Here is a 16,745-nt window from a genome sequence, read left to right as displayed (position 1 = left end):
TGAACATTTTCTTCCTATAGGATATTATTTCTTACAAAATTAAATGTTCGTTTTCATACTATCATATGTTCATTCTTATAATATTAATGTTCATTTTCATACTATTAGATGTTCATTCTTATAATATTAATGTTTACAATTTAATATAATAAAAATGAACATTTTCTTGCTATAGGATATTTATTTTTAAAAAATTAAATGTTCATTTTCATACTATCTGATGTTCATTCTCATAATATATGTTCACCAATTTTTTATTATCATCTTCCTCCAAATCCACCACCATTTTCTCTCTCCAAACCTTCAAATTCATCCTAAAATGACGGTAACACTATGAGCCACATCTTTATAACCTCTGATGACATCTCTATTCCATCCAACACTCTATCTCACCACCTCCATCCGACGTTTCTAACCACACTGCCACAACCGATCCTATTTAAAAATAAGCAAACTCATTCGACTCCTTTAAGTGCAAAAAAAAAAATACGGAGTACCTATTACTTAAAACTAATTAACAAGGAGCTCTGATCTATTAAAATTGCTTATAAATAAAGATCAAACTCATCCTCGCCACATCCTTTGCCATATTACGGGCAGTCACTTCTAGAACTCCACGGAGCTCGGTGGTCGTCGACATGGTGGAGTCATGTGGATCTGACACCCCACCGAAGCTTTCTTGGCCGATCCTTTTCCTAACAAAGTCAATGTTTATACGAATAAATATTATGCTACATGAAAATGAACATTTATTTTATAAGAATGAACAACATACTGTATAAAAATAAACATTTAATTATAGAGAAATACAAAATTATTGTAAAATACGTTCAATTAGAAAATGTTAATGTTTGTTATAGTAAATGTTCATTTCAGAATAAGGGACCACAAATATATAGCTGGTCTCAAGACCAGCCTTCAACAAATGCCCCCAATGCAAAACACAACAATTGGTCTTATATATGCATCCTTATGCAGCTAGGATAGGTGCAATACTGGCCCATTAAAGAAACCCACTTGCGAAATTCCCCCAATGCAAAACACGACCCAACCAAAAACGAAACCTACCAACACCGTCACTTCCCAAACCCAACACAAAAGCTGCCAAGTGTTCCTTTTATCTGCCTTTAGTAATATGTAATAGATGGATAGATACTCTAACTATTTTTCTTACCTCTTATTTTATTTAAGTTGATTAAATTGCCCAAATTTATGTATCGGTCAAAGTATAGCATTTAAAAAAAATGAGGGAAGTATTTCGGATTATGGATAGGATATCTAATATTCGATTTTATTTAGAATATCGGATATTTGAAATGTTTGAGATTCAATATCCAAATGGGTATTTAGATATCCATTTTTTCGGATTGAATACCCAATCCATAACAATTTTTTGGATCAGATACCCATCAGATGTCTAAAAAGTTGGATCCGATGGTTTTGCAAAGTCTGCTAGGCCATTATGATGGGCTTGGTGTGCTTTAGATCCAATTACATATTTAATTGTTCATGGCTGTTCTGCTTTGGGCATTAGGCATGATACTGAGGACTAAAACAATTTAAATAGAAGTATTGATAAATTAGACGGAAGGATGGATCAACACCTACACAAATTTTATATATAAACAAATAAATAAATGAATATCTAACACAAGTATTTCTCTATTTGAAAAGTGCATTAAAATTCCTACAATTTTTCCTTATCCCCCCTGCATTGCCCTCAAGAACTTGCATATTTCCGAGCTTGACCATTGCCTTGGCAAACCTTTGTCCAAACAATGCATTATTAGAGGCCAACCTAGAAACCAACTTAGAGCTTGATTTATCCAATGCTATTTCTTGGTCAATCCGTAAAATCCCTTTATTCTTCATAATTTGGTTATAATACTCGTTATCAAGCACAAATGTTGTATTTTGGTCAAGGGATATGGTAGGATCCAAATTCGGATCCGATCCACACGTACTCATTAGGCTAGTAGCTAATTCTTGGTCCATAGTAGAGTCTGGTGAGCCGGTTCCTTGGAAATTAGTTAACCTATCTCGGAAGAAACTGCAATGTGTTACACCAAGTGTGTGACCACCTAAGAGCACCACCATATCAGCTAGGGTTAATCCTCGAGCTTGAAATGCTTGTTGGGCTTGAGGTATAGTGGACGTCGGCCCAGGTAGATCCACCTCACTAATACTTGAGACTAGCCCATCACGCCGGCCTGTTGGCACATTGTATTGTTGCCCCCTTGATAGGGCTATTGCATCTCGAGTTGCTAGTGTTATGATATCCGCACATGAGACGGTTTCAGGACATGCAACTTCTAACATGGACTTGATTTGGTCTATGAGTGTGTATTCTCGTACGGTTAAATTTGGAAAAGCATCTTTTTCTGATTGGTTGTTTGGGGTGGAGTCTATTAGTATTGATGCATCACAGCCCTGTGTAACAAAATACATAGACTAATTAATAAAAAGTAATTGTATTAGACAATAGATAAAGGATGAATAGCACGATATCAATCTAGACTTCTAGTATTCAGCAAATGTAGTTGGTAGGACTCAAACTAATGATCTCAAAGTCACAAGGTTAGTTCCCCACATCTTCACCATAAGTCATAAGAGATTGATTTATAATTGAACGTTTGTAACAAGTCATTTTCTACACTAGATATAGCCTATATTACGTTAAATCTTGATATAATTAAGATAACAACTATTTTAGATGGATGAAGTAATAGCTTGCTAGCCGTACTAGTATAATCTCTAGACTAGCATACAACATAAGAGTAATAATTAAATTAGAGTACTTACCCTTACAAAACAATCATGGAAATGCATCCGAGGTAAGGCAGCAGTTACAGATTGATCAACCGCGAATCGTTGTTGCACAGCTTGTTGAACAATTGATTCAGCTTGAGGACATAAAGTTCCGTAGAAGCCGACTTGAAGTTTCGTCAATGTCAATGGAATAGAAACCATGACAAAAACTAAAAACAATTTCACTTGAGTATATATCTCCATTTTTTTTTTTGTACTTTCTCTCTTATTATTAATGTCACAATTATATTGCATGTAGTGTATATATATAAGTACCAATATATACGTATATATAACAAAAAAACCAAAGTCAAATTTAGGTGTTGAAAGTGAAAACAAGAGAAGCTAAAAACCCCAGAACATGGGTTTTTGAAACAAATTTGGGAGTGTAGTGAAATTTTTGTACTCCCTCCCTTTCAGTTTGTTAGCCTCATATATTATTTTGGGTCTTTTAAAAAGATCTATCGATATTGAATGTATTTCATTTTTTAACTTAGTTTTTTTTTTTTTTTTTCCTATTTTATACATATTAAATTCTGATTGCTTAAATTAATTGATTGTGAATTGATGACATGACTCTAAGTAAGGAAATTATTCCCTTGAATTATGCAACTATTTTTGACGGTGTCCTAAAAAAAATCAAAAAAATTTAAATAAGGTAAACTATTTATAAATTGTTTTTAACTTTAATGTTAGATTTCAAAGATTCTTCTTTTCTTATTTTATTTGATTGATTCCATATGATACTATCATATTGAAACACAGAGAGTATCATTTTATTAAATCAATAATCAATAAAACGCGTTGAGCGTATGATATGGCAAAATTGCGGCGCGTAAATAATGTTTCTCTGTCAATTTGAGTGATTCATGCGTTACAGGCTTGCGGACAAAAACTATGTAACGCAAAACGGTCACTTTCATATTTAATTTATAAGACAGTGGGAAGAAAGTGAACAGTTTCTCTTATCTCTTACATAATACATACTGTATAAAAAATCATTTTAATGCTAAGATTTGAGTCGGATACTCCATTACTCCCCCGTTTCATATTAAATACAACACTTTTCATTTTTATCGTTTCATAATAATTATAACACTATTATATTTGACAAGAACCCATCTTTATTTCATAATTTATGTGAAAAATTTACAAATTGCAATCATTTAAAGTTTATTATTTTGCAAAGCCTTTAAAAAAAAGTTTATTATTTTGCCGGACTTAGACCACTCACTTGCCGATGACCCTCTCGATATACCATCATTGGGTGGTTATGCAAGCCATGCAAACCCGATGAAGGAATGATTTTCCACCCTTGATCGTCCACCATACATGTGACCTTGATACGAAATGGACACTTAACACCCTTTCTTTTTGTGTTTTTCCGTACAGCATTCTCCATATCTCTATCTTCGGATGTGTTTCTATGGCCACGATCGCACTTAAGATACTTGACCGGTCGACCATCTCGTTGTTTCTTATACGAAGACTTTGTAAGGAAAAAGCCATAACGTATGGAAATGTTTTGTGCCCATTCAAATGCTTCTTCAAAAGTCGGGAAGATCATTGACGTTATAAAATATGAACTGTAGTCGATGTCATCGCCACCATAATCCGGTAGTGATGCCTATTAAACATCCCAACAAAATATTTTTAAAATAATAATCAAAATAATAATAATCATAATCATAACAACAATAATAATCATAATCATAGTTATAGTAATAATAATAACAACAAGAACAATAATAATAATAATAATAATAACAATGAAATAATAATAATAATAATAATAATAATAATAATAATAATAACAATTAAATAATAATAATAAAAACAATATTAATTAAAAAAAAAACCGGGCAAACTGGGCAGTTAAACCGTGGTAAAACCGTGCAATCCGGGCGGTCCAACCACGGTCAAACCGTGTAGTCCAGGTGGTTTGACCTCCTGGACTACACGGTTTGACCATGGTTGGACCGCCCTGATTGCACGGTTTTACCACGGTTTAACCGCCCGGTTTGCCCGGTTTGACCACGGTGGACTGTTTTTTTTTGGGCGGTTTGAGTTCCGGCAAAAATAAATTACCTCGCGAAGTGGATCCGGCGGAGTACACGGCCTGCCGCTATCACTTTCCGTCATGTTGGCGCTGGTGGCGACGGTGCAACGGTGGTGACGGGCGGTGGTGGTTGTGTTAGGAGAGAGAGAGGAAGAAAAGGGTAATGTTGGAAGTTTACATAAAAATGTGGGCGTTGTTTAGCAGTTCATTTATAAAATATTGCAAATTACAACCTAAAAGTTCTTATAAATTGTAAATTGCAGTCCTTTTCAACTTTTTATCGATTTGCGTATCAAGAAATATTCGGTTATGGTTTTAAGGACCATTTTAATTCTTAGGGATCCGTATTAAGCTTGAAATTAACAAAAAATAATGTAAGTGCCTCGTTTTTACAGCAAAAAATAGTTGCCCACAAATCGATACATTTTTGCACTTAAGTTATTTTTTTGCTAATTTCGAACTCAATTCGGACCTTAACCGAATATTTTTTGATACGTAAACCGATGAAAAAGTTAAATCGGGCTGCAATTTACAATTTATAATAACTTTTGGGCTGCAATTTGAATTTTTTTTAATGACTGCAATTTGCAAAATACAAACTTTAAATGGCTGTAAATTGACAAATTTTCCAATTTCTCTCCTACTAATCCCACTTTCACAAATAATAAAATAAGGAGTATTAGTCTTTCGTACCAACCCCACTTATACTACTTTTTTTTTTATTATTATTTCTCTTTCCTATAAACAATACTTTATATTATAAAAAATCCTCTTTTGGGCCTCACCCTATAAATTTTCTTAAAATTTGTGAACACCCTAGTGTTCCATTTGATATAAACGAAGGGAATATTTGTCTTCAAGTTGTCATATTAAATTACAGATAGCCACACTACCTTCATTTCGTAAAAATCACAATAATTTGACTTTTACACTAATTATATGACTATACTTTTTCCTATGACTAATATACAAAAAATATATCTTGCCATGTAAAATATTTTTGAATAAGTTTTTATGTATATTTTGATTATATGAATCTTTTATATATATTCCTAATAGGAAAATGCTATAGGACAAAAATAATACAAGAATTGAATTAAATAGTTAACAAAAATCTCCTTTCTCCTCTATTCTCTCTAAAAAAACCCTAACCTCCATTCTTGATTTTTGAAGGGGCTTTCATCACTTCTTACCGATGAAAAGCCCCAACCTTTGTTTATGTACACTTTTATGTTTGTGTTTGTGGTTTATAATAATTTCTCCCTCGAAAAAAAGGGTTTTCGTTCTCTTTCGAAAGACATGGTTTTTTTTATCTCTTTCGAAAGACAAAGTTTTTTGATTTCCTTCAAAAGACAGGTTTTTCTCCTCTTTTGGAGAGGGGGTTTTCTTTAGCTTAAAATCCGGGATAATAAATCTGATGGATTGCTGTGAAATTGTTTCATTGGTGAAAATTATGCAAGTCGCAAAGGTTTTCAATTTTTCAAATACGGTCAGATGTATCCGATAGAAATCATCCTCACGACTACAAGGGATCGTTAGATTGTCACTCCAACAAGGCTGTATTTTGTAACGATATAAGCGGGAGATGTTCCACATTGCAAGATCTGCTTAACGATCGTAGTTTTTATGAAGGAAATTTTTATTTTTCAAATTATATATTTGTTAAATTCGATTATCGTTGTAGATGTTGTATGACTTTTTATTAACAAATTAATTTTACTTTTAAAAAAAAAAGAATTCTATACATAGTTGTTAGAGTTACATATAAGCATAAAAAACACACTAGAAAATCGTATAAAGTTAGAAAATCATAAAAATATAAACACTAATTACACTGATTTATGCGTGTTTTTGTCATGAATTCCTAATTTTTTTACAATTTTCAAGATTGTATTTAATGCTTATATATAGCCCTTAGTGCTACATATAGCATTAACCCTTCTTAATAATATAAAATTACACAAATTAATGGTCAAAGTTAAGCATTGACATGTGTGTCAGTCAAATTCTTACGATTATTATGAAATGAGGAAGTAGTATATTAGTATTCATTGTGTCTCATTAAGTTGATTCATTAGAGCATTCACATTTATGGTAATATTTTATATCACCACACTCTCAACCATTTTGTCACTTCTTCACATCATTTATGCCAGATTACTATGTAGTCCCCCAACAATATAATCATCCCATCCATGATAAAAAAAAAAACAAAATTATTGCTACAAATTAATTAAAGGATCCTTTAAATGCACTTTTTGCGAGGAAGGACCTTATAAATCCAAAGTGGTGTAGAATGACCTTTTAAAAGTTTTTGGTGGTGGCTGGGACCTTTACGCTGGAAAGTGGGAGTTGACCACAAAAGTCCAGCGTTGACCACCACGTACCAAGTACATGACTTTTTAACCCCCTAATTTTTCCCACGCTTCCCTTTCTTTTCCCCCTAACCCTTTTATTTTTCCCCAAATTTATTTCTCTCATCTGCGAAATAGAAGTGAAATGGAACCTATAATTTAATTTCAATTGCAATCAATTACTCCCCCCAATCTACCCTTTGTCGCACATTGAATTCGAATCTAAAGGAGGAATACTTCACTTGGCGAGGTACGAATATGCTCTTCTCTCTCCTCTGTCATATTCTTTTCCTTTTTCATACATGCAAAAGCTTATAAATTTGCTCTGCCATGGCAAAAACAAACAAAGGGAAAAAATTTGGTAAAGAATTTGGTGTTTTCTTCAAAAAGGTCATGAGAACTAGGTAAAGCATGAATTTTTTAACTCCCTTAACTCGAAATTGTAGAAATTAAGGGTTTACGTTAAGTGGTCCATTAAAATTTAATACATTAATTTATTAATCCAATTATTTAATAAATTGAATATTTGAAGTGATGATACTTGGAATTGGTTGTGATTTATCTCTTTTTTTTTTTTTTTTTTGAATTGTTGTCTTATGCGTTGATGTGTTGTTTGTTGGTGTTCATTTTTTTTTTGTGTATTGTGGTATGAATAGTGAATAAATTGTGCTCCTATGTAATTACTTTTTTTTTTGATTAATTTGTATCTTAATTCAGGTTTAACTATTAGTATACAGTGTTTAAAGTTATGGATTCAACAAACATAATGTTCTATTATGGGGTCACTTTGTGACTAGGATGGGCAAAACCACTGATGATTATGGTAATAGTGATTATTATGGACTATCATTACATTCTAATGCAGAAGAGGTATGCTACTTTGAGTTTGTTGATTAGGATAAGAAGGAGCTAGGATACAAAGTTATGGGTTAGCTTTGGTTTAGAAAAGATAGTCAAAGCTTGTTTACTACTAGGCAACATCTAAAAGTTGATAGTTTATAAATTTTCTTTTTTCTAGAGATGATGATGGTTTGTACAACTTATATTTGGTGCATGAGGATATTGTGGAAGATAATAAAAGGATGATGTATGGTCCATATAAGGTTGGAGTGTACATATATAGATACAAAATCTAATTGGGGGTCCACTTCTTTGGGTAGTTTTGTGTGTTCAGACTCACTTAATAGTGAATTAGTAAATGGGTCCCAATCAAGAGATGATGTTCCAAACCCAAGATCTAACTTATTTCTTTTCCTTTCCAATTCAACAAAAACTCTTGATTGCACCTCATCCAAGCCCCCCAACCTTCCCAAAGTACCCTTTGCTTCCCCTTCCTTTTGCAAATGAACCTGAATTTCAAATATTATCTACTAAAGCATCAGTAAATTCTCCCCTACATAATAGCAATAACATCTTACAAACCATTCTAGAAGTTGATGTTGATGGTTGCATATGAGGAAGAGGGTGAAGAATATGATGTTAGTGACCAAGATGTGGTGTTAAGTGATGGCGACTTTGAGGATATAAAAGATGATGACTTGTTTGCATCTTATGTAGATGCTAAAATAAGTGAGACCGTAAGACAAAGTTTAGGAGATCTTAGGAAGTGTAGTGAAGGCAAGGAATTATATTTGAATGGTGAAAGGCAGGAGCTGAGATCTTAATTCAGAGTGATAAAGATTTGAATGATAATGATGAGGAGCTAAAAGGCATATATAGCTGGATATGATCATTATGAGGTCAAATATCCAGTGATTAATCCAAGTGCCGAGTTTAGGAAAAAGATCAGATCAACCTGACTATGGGGCCTAAATTTCCATCTGGGATAGTGTTTTAGGAAGACTTTGCAGCATCATACAATAGAAAATGGGTATAACTACTACTTTTTGCTCAACAAGAACCATGGGATAAGTGTTTTGTGCCGAGAAGTGTAAATTCCCTTGGAAAAGCAGAAGGATTGAGTGTAAGTGCAACCAAAGAAGAAAGTGTTATTTTAAGGTGCATTTGTAAGAAGTTGAAGAATGAGGAGACCTTTCAAATAAAGAGTCTCATATTAAATCATGTACGTGGCCATGAACATGTCAATCCCATAGTAACTTTTGAGTATTTGGCAGAAAGGTACATAGAGGATTGGAGGTATAACCCTTAAATTCTTACAAGTTAAGTGAATTTATTGAGAGAGTTAGGAGAGAGGTTGATTGTGAAGTTGATTATTACAAGTGCTATTATTAGACTTGTCAATCAGGTCGGTTGGGCTCGGGTTCGAGTTCGGGTCGGGCCACTCCGGGTCACGGGTCATTTTGGGTCTGGTCACTTCAGGTCACGGGTCGAGAAATGCTCATGCCTAACCCAAAGTTCCGGGTTTAGGTCAACCCAACGGGTTTAGAACAATTTTTTATTTAATTTTTTCTTGGTGTATTTTTAAAAAATTCTGAATTTTCAAGCTTACTTTGCTATTTTTTTTCCAATTTTTTTATCGAACATTTTAACCATATTGTTTTCAGCCATTACATTGATGAGTGTCATTTATGGAACTCATTTGGCTTCTTTTAGGATGATTTTTCATTGCTTTTACATCTTTTTTTTATCTCTTTTTCTTTACGTTTACTTGTATTTTCTCTATTTTGCATTTTCCTTAGTAGTTTTCTCATTTTCTTGCATTTCTTAGTTTATTATGCCTTTTCTCCTTTACTTGTTTGCTTCTCTTTAATTTTAGGAGAATGGTGATGTAATCCCCCGTATTTTTAAATATTTTATAAATGAAAATTTATTTTATTTATAATATATATTTGTATTTTTCCAGATTTTATTTTAAAAAGTTTCAAATTATTAATTTGGGTCGAAAATTATTTTAGTACAAATTATTTTATGAGCTTTCATTCTACAATTTATGCCATACAAACAAAGCCTAGTCCATTTCATTTACCTAATCGGCCCATTAATTTTATGAGGCCCAATACTCCTACTTACCCTACAACTCTCTCCCCTATAAATACCCCATACATCCCCAAAATTTTCCCCACACAAAAGGTTAGTCTTATTTTCTCCTTTGTTTTATTAATTTGTGTAATTATAATTATTGATTTATGGGTTTTGATTTTATTGTTTGAAATTAATTTAATTAGTATCAAATTGTATTTTGATGATTAAACTTTATAATTTCAGATTTTATAAATGTCATAATTTTCAGATTTTGTAAGTTTTATAACCTAGGGTTTTTAATTATTGAAAATCACGATTTTAGGATTTTTACGAACAATTGATTTAGGGCTTTTATAGTAATGATGTTTGAAATTTTGGTGATTACAACTACTGATTAGTTTAACTTAATCCCAGAATATTTTGAACACGTAAATTCGTGTTTTAATTCTTAGATTTCCATTCGTTAATATTAATCCCGTTTTAATCCCGATTAGGTTCTGAACTCATCCGCTTTTGATAAAAAAAAAGTAGTGTTTTCCATGTGGAAACAATATTTTAAAAAAGACTTACTACCTTTGGTAGTAAGCACCACCCTCTCGTGGCCAAATTCAGCCTCTAAATATGATTTTCGGTCAGTTTTTTTATTTTTTAACGAAGTTTTTTTTTTATGCTTTAAATTTTATCCTTGAGTTTTAAAGGGTTTTTGATTAGTTTAAAATGCTGGAATTTTATTTAAAGTAGTATAATTGTGATTTTAATGAAAGGGTGTGATTACCCACTAAAAAGGAGTTTAATTAGGGGTTTTAAAATAATTTTCAGATTCTTTTTTAAGTAGTCTAAAGTAAATTTAAGTTGCTGGAAATTCGGTTGAGTATTAATTTATTGTTATTGGTTGTTTCCTAGGAAGTGATTATTCCCTAGGAGACTTTTAAGTGATTAAAAGTGGCACAAAGGATTGTTTATACGAGGTACGTACATGTCTACTTCGTTGTAAGTAGTATCATGTTTAGGTACCAAAAAGAAAGAACTTAGTTTCATGTTTAGAGAACACTTGGATGGAAATTGTTTGGTTATAAATTTAATTAATTCATGTGCTTATGTTTATGAGACATGTTTTGGTGAATTGATTATGTTTGTATGGAATTATGGATGCAAGCATGTTGAATTATAATGGATTAATTGTTTGTATGGAATATTGATACAAGCATATTTTTTTTATTAGATTGGTTTATTAACCACATTTGTATTATTGAAGGATTGGAATTGAATGGTTTAAGTGGAATAAATTCATTCATTATTTCACAAGGTTATTATTATTTTATTTATTAATCAAGCATGACTTGTTAGTATGTTGAGTAAAAGTGGATTAAGCCGAAATGGCTAGGTGGGTTGACTATGTTCAACAATTTTGGATAATTTGGAAGTTTAAAGGAATTAAAGGTCAATTTGTGATGTGATCACCATTGTCCTAAATAAGATTAAAAGTGAATTGATGTATGATTGTTATGTATAGTCTACTTGAATGAGTCGGCTGTTAATTAAAATTGTAATCACGTAAAGTGAAACAAGGATGAGCAATAAAACTCTGGAAAGTGTGCACTTCTAGAGTATTGACAATTATGGGTTGGGGTACACGGTGGTAGCCCGTGGCTTTCCGAGGCTTGTTTGATCAACATGTCCTCTTCTCTTTTGGTATTTACATTTTTATTTTATAATGAAAGTTAGATGGGATCCTAGACTAACTTTGTGAGAATGGAGTCGCGCTCATTCTTGCATTGCGCTAAACTTTTATTTTAAATGGTCATTTGGGACCAAAATGATTTGGTGGGTTGGACAACCTCGTCTATTGCTTACTCCAAATTAAATTAATCAAACTAAATATAAAGAGTCAAGTGTTTGGAACTGGTTACTAAGTATGTTGAGTCAATTGAATTGTTTAAGTGTGGAGTCTTGATCAATGAATTCGTTTGTATGTTTATTTACTTTAATTGAGCATGTAAGGTTTTGTACGTTGTAGCTTGTATGTACTCAGCTTTGCTGATTGCGTGCTTTTGTGTGTGTTTTCCTTTGGTCATGGCCTTCGCCTATCAATGACCCTGTGACGATCCAATTATTACACTTGTATTATTGGGGAGCAGTATTGCACAGGTTAGCTTGATGATGTGAGGTTCGGGGATTTGACATACTCATTGTCAAGGGATTGGTGTGATTGAGAGTATTCGTTCTTTGTGTTGAACTTATCTATGTTTTACTATTTCAATTATGTTTTGGGATTTCAAATATTAGTTTGGTTTAATAAGGGCCTTTATGGTTCCAATTTGTAAGCTTTGACTTATTGGTTTTCTAAATTATATTATTTTAAGATTTAAGTTGGATTTCCGCTGCAATACTTTGATAAAGCCTTAACGTTTTAACACGTGGCGGTAACATGCCAATGGTTCTCCACTATTTTATTTAAATTAAGTGGTTTGAAAAAAGGGAGAATTATTGGGGTGTTACAGGTGATGTTCGAGAAGCTCATTGGCGTTCTCTCGGAGCATACAAAGCTTAGGATGCAACTCGATTCTTCCTCTTGAAGCTCAAAAGTGAAGGAGTGCAGAAGCCAAGTCTTCAAGGCCACGTGGACATCAAAGTCGGTGTTGAACACACTGTGAAGGCCTCTAGTGACTTCCTCCCCCAACATGTATCAAGTGGAGCGCACGGGAGCATCAACGAGGGCACAAAAGAAGTCTCCCCTGCTCCTTGCTCCCAGGCGCGGGCGCGCACGAGGGAGGAGCGGCTGCGCAAGGCAGTGGCGCGGCCGCGCAGGTGCCAAAAGCGACCGCGTAGCCTCCTTCCCCCTGTTCCACACCCATTTTGACGTCTAACTAACTTCACTTTAGTTAGTTTTACTATATATAGAATTCCTTCATTTCTAGAGAAAGAATAACATTAGAATTAGATTTTGATTAGAATTTTAGAGAAAGAAGCTCAAGATTTTGGAAACTTTGTTCTTAGATTTTAGAGAGAGAAACTTGGTGTTGATGATGGCTACATTTTGATCTTCTTTCCTCTTTGATATTGATCAAAGTTTTGTAAGAATTCTTTCCTTTTAAATGCAATTTTATGTTTTATTTTTGATATATTGTTGAATTTCATTAGTTTTATTTGATTTGATTGTTGATATTTTGATTACAATGTTGATGATGGAATTGATGATTACTTTTGTTATGTTTTTCAAATTTACCATGTGTAGTGAGTAGTTCCTTTGATAGGGATGTGGTGAAGCATGTATTAGTGATAATCTATAGCTAATTTGGGGTTTTAGATTGATTTGATGATGTGATTAAATTGGTTGATGAAATTTGTGTATGTGTTTGATTTAAAGAGGAGTAGCTAACCTTGATTATCAAGCTAGATTGCATAGTAGTTTTCAATGACACGAAAAATTGATTTGGAAGCTTATCGATTGATCTTATTTTGCGATTTTCCTTTGAAGTCATTTGTAGAGACATCTAGATTGACAATAGGTTATAGCTCTTTGAGTGATTTTGATTGCAAATGTCGTTTTCCCTCGCATTGCTTGATTGATAAAAAATTAGCAAGTTTATCACGAGTGCATGTGGATCCTAAATTCCCTAGTGCTTTCATATTTGAATTCTATATCTTAGTTTTAATTGAGTTGATTCGGTAGTATAGCTTAGACCAACCCATTGTTTTAAGACTTTAAAATAGCTTAGCTTGACACCTTAGTAAACACCGCATTCCCTTGGGTTCGACCCGGACTTACCCCTATACTTAGGGTTGGGTTTGGTTTTATAAATTTTGTTTTGATCGGGGAATCTTAGTAACCAACGACCTAGGTTTCACCCACGTCAAAAATGGCGCCGTTGCCGGGGAATGGCATGGTGATTTTCTATTGTTGATTGAGTCTATTCCATTTATTTGAAAAATACAAAAAGATTTTCTTTCTTTTAGGCTACATTTGTAGCCCTGCTATTGATATTTTTCTTTGAGATTTGTATGCGTAGGGCACGAGATCGAAATTTAGTGCCATTTGATCTAGAAATTGAGAGGACTATAACAAGGATAAGCGTTGCTAATCGTTCCTCAATCTCAAGTCCCTCAAGAGAGGAAATCCATCAAGAAGAAGCAGAAGAACGATAAAGCATGGGTGCTAATTCGAGAGTAGCATTGAAGGAGTTGGGAACTCTGGGAGCTTATAGGTTTGAAAACGGAATTACTCCTCCTACGACACCAGCAAATGACTTTGAGATAAGATCGGTGATGATTACTTTGATAGAGAGGCGTCAATATAGTGGTGCAAAGCATGAGAGTCCCCTCAACCATCTTAAGGAGTTCGAGAAGTATTGTAATACCATCAAGGTGAATGGGGTTTCTCAAGAGTTCATTCGACTTAAACTTTTCCTTTTCACTCTTATTGGACGTGCTCTAGAGTGGTTGGACAAAGAGGTGAAGCCAAACTCGTTGATAACATGGGATGAAGTGACTAAGGAGTTTCTATCTCGGTTCTACCCTCAAAAGAAGACGACCGAAGCAAGAGCTCTCATTCAAAGCTTTAAGTAAAAGCCAATTGAAAGTCTTTATGAGGCATGGGAAAGGTATAAGGAGTATCAAAGATAGTGCCCACACCATGGGATTCCCACCTATCAAATCACCCAAATCTTCTATGGAGGTTTAAGCCCCCAAGGAAAGTCTTACTTGGATGTCGGTGCCAGAGCTCCTATCATGAACAAAATGGAGGATAAAATGGTGGAATTAATTGAAGATGTGGTAAGGTATCACACGGATTGGCAAGAAGGCGAGAGAGAGAGTCGACAAGCAAAAGCGGTTCAACGGCTTATTCAATCGACCATCTCAATGCCATTAACAATTTGTCCTCACAAATCTCAAACTTGGGAAAGGAGATGACCTCAATTAAGGCAAAGCTTGAGAGTGCTTCTTCACAAGCACTAATTCTTCCCTTCCACAATAAGGGGAGAGGTACATCTTCTAACTTTACTCCTCCTTCTACTTCGAATATTATGCCAAATGGATGTGTGTTTTGTGATGTATGTGGGTCATATAACCGTAAAGCTTCTAATTGTCCACATGCATTTGAAAATTGTGATGATGTTAATAATAATGATTATGAACAAGTGAATTTTGTTTCAAATAACAACAATGGTCAATGATTTGATAGACCAAGAAACTTTGGGAATAGAAATGCTCACCAACAAGGGAGCTTTGATAATTATAACAATGGTGGTTATAGAAACCAAGGAAATCAAAATTTCCGAGGAAACTATAATAATCAAGGCTATAATAATCAAAGCCAAAGTCAAGGGTATGGAAACCAAAGCCAAGGTCAAGGCAATGGTAACCACTACCAAAACAATGGCCAAAATCAAAACTAGGTTAATTGGAGCAACCAAAACCGGGGAAATTTTCAAAACAACAATCGAAGGGGACCCCTTCTCGGATTTTCTCCAAGAACTCAAGGTAATGGTGAGAATTCCTAATCTCAACCCTCATCTTCTAGAACTACCTTGGAAAAAATCATCGATAACCAAACTAAAATTTTGAACACTTACTATACATGTCGGTAAGTGATAAAAAGTTCAATGAGATGATGACACACAACATAATGCTTGAAATACAAATCACTCAATTAGCAAATATCTTGACAGAGAGTGTGAATGCTAGCCCTTATTCTTTACCCTCACAAAGAATTGAACCTAAGAAACCCGTGTATTCTATCACCACAAGGAGTGGGAAAGTGCTTGAAGAGAGAGTTTCTAGGAAGAGTGAGGAAGGTGAGAAGGTGGGTGATTCAAGTGAGGAAAAAGAGGTTGATGTTTCAAAGAAGGTGAGCAAAGAAGCCTAAGAGGAAGAGAAGAGTGATGAAAAAATGCAAGAGGAGGTGATCAAACTCAAACTCCCATATCCCCAAAAGTTTTTGAGAAACAAAATTGATGAACAATTTGGGAGATTTCTTGACATGCTTAGGGAAGTTCATCTTTCAATCCCTTTCACTGAAGCCATGACCCAAATGTCAGGGTATTCTAAGTTCCTTAAGGAAATCTTGAGTGGCAAGAGAGAGTGCAATGAGATTGATTCGGTAAAGGTTGGGGAATGTTGTAGCGGTTTGATTCACAATGATTTACCCAAGAAAATGAAAGATCTGGGTAATTTCTCTATCCTTGCAAAATCAATGGAAAATTGTTCCAAAATGCTCTTTGTGATCTTGGTGCTAGTGTGAGCGTCATGCCTTATTCAGTCTTTAGGAAGCATAAGCTAGGTAAGCTTCATCCAACCAACATGATCTTGCAATTGGCCGATCGATCTATTAAGTTTCCAAAGGGAAGAGTTGAGGATGTCCCCCTCAAGATAGGAGAGTTCACAATTTCGGTTGATTTTATTGTGCTTGAGATAGCGGAAGATGATAATATACCTATCATCTTAGGGAGACCTTTCTTAGCTACTTTGGGAGCTTTGATAGATGTGAAGGGTGGCCTTATAACTTTGAGGGTTGGTAACAATAAGGCTATATAGTTTTGAGCTTAAATCGATGCATGAATCTTTTGTCTCTTGTAAATGGAATTATGTGCATCAATTCACCT

The 16,745-nt window shown here is 34.1% G+C and overlaps 1 long non-coding RNA gene and 2 pseudogenes across 1 annotated transcript; 1 reads left to right on the top strand and 2 right to left on the bottom strand.

Annotated features, from left to right (window-relative positions):
• Positions 1–1,662: 1,662 nt before the first annotated feature.
• Positions 1,663–3,024, bottom strand: LOC145566603 (peroxidase 57 pseudogene; annotated as a pseudogene).
• A 4,145-nt stretch (positions 3,025–7,169) lies between these two features.
• Positions 7,170–12,996, top strand: LOC145568876 (uncharacterized). The gene is made up of 3 exons (XR_014096001.1): positions 7,170–7,471; positions 11,047–11,111; positions 12,282–12,996. It is a non-coding gene; the product is annotated as an uncharacterized LOC145568876 (long non-coding RNA).
• Positions 12,997–14,685: 1,689 nt separating this feature from the next.
• LOC145569718 (small nucleolar RNA R71) lies at positions 14,686–14,783 on the bottom strand (annotated as a pseudogene).
• Positions 14,784–16,745: the final 1,962 nt, after the last annotated feature.

The sequence above is a fragment of the Chenopodium album genome, chromosome 11 (assembly GCF_948465745.1).
Source record: "Chenopodium album chromosome 11, dcCheAlbu1.1, whole genome shotgun sequence".
Classification (NCBI taxonomy): Eukaryota; Viridiplantae; Streptophyta; class Magnoliopsida; order Caryophyllales; family Amaranthaceae; genus Chenopodium; species Chenopodium album.
The sequence above is the reverse complement of the archived record's forward strand: the minus strand, read 5'-3'. Positions and strand labels throughout refer to the sequence as shown.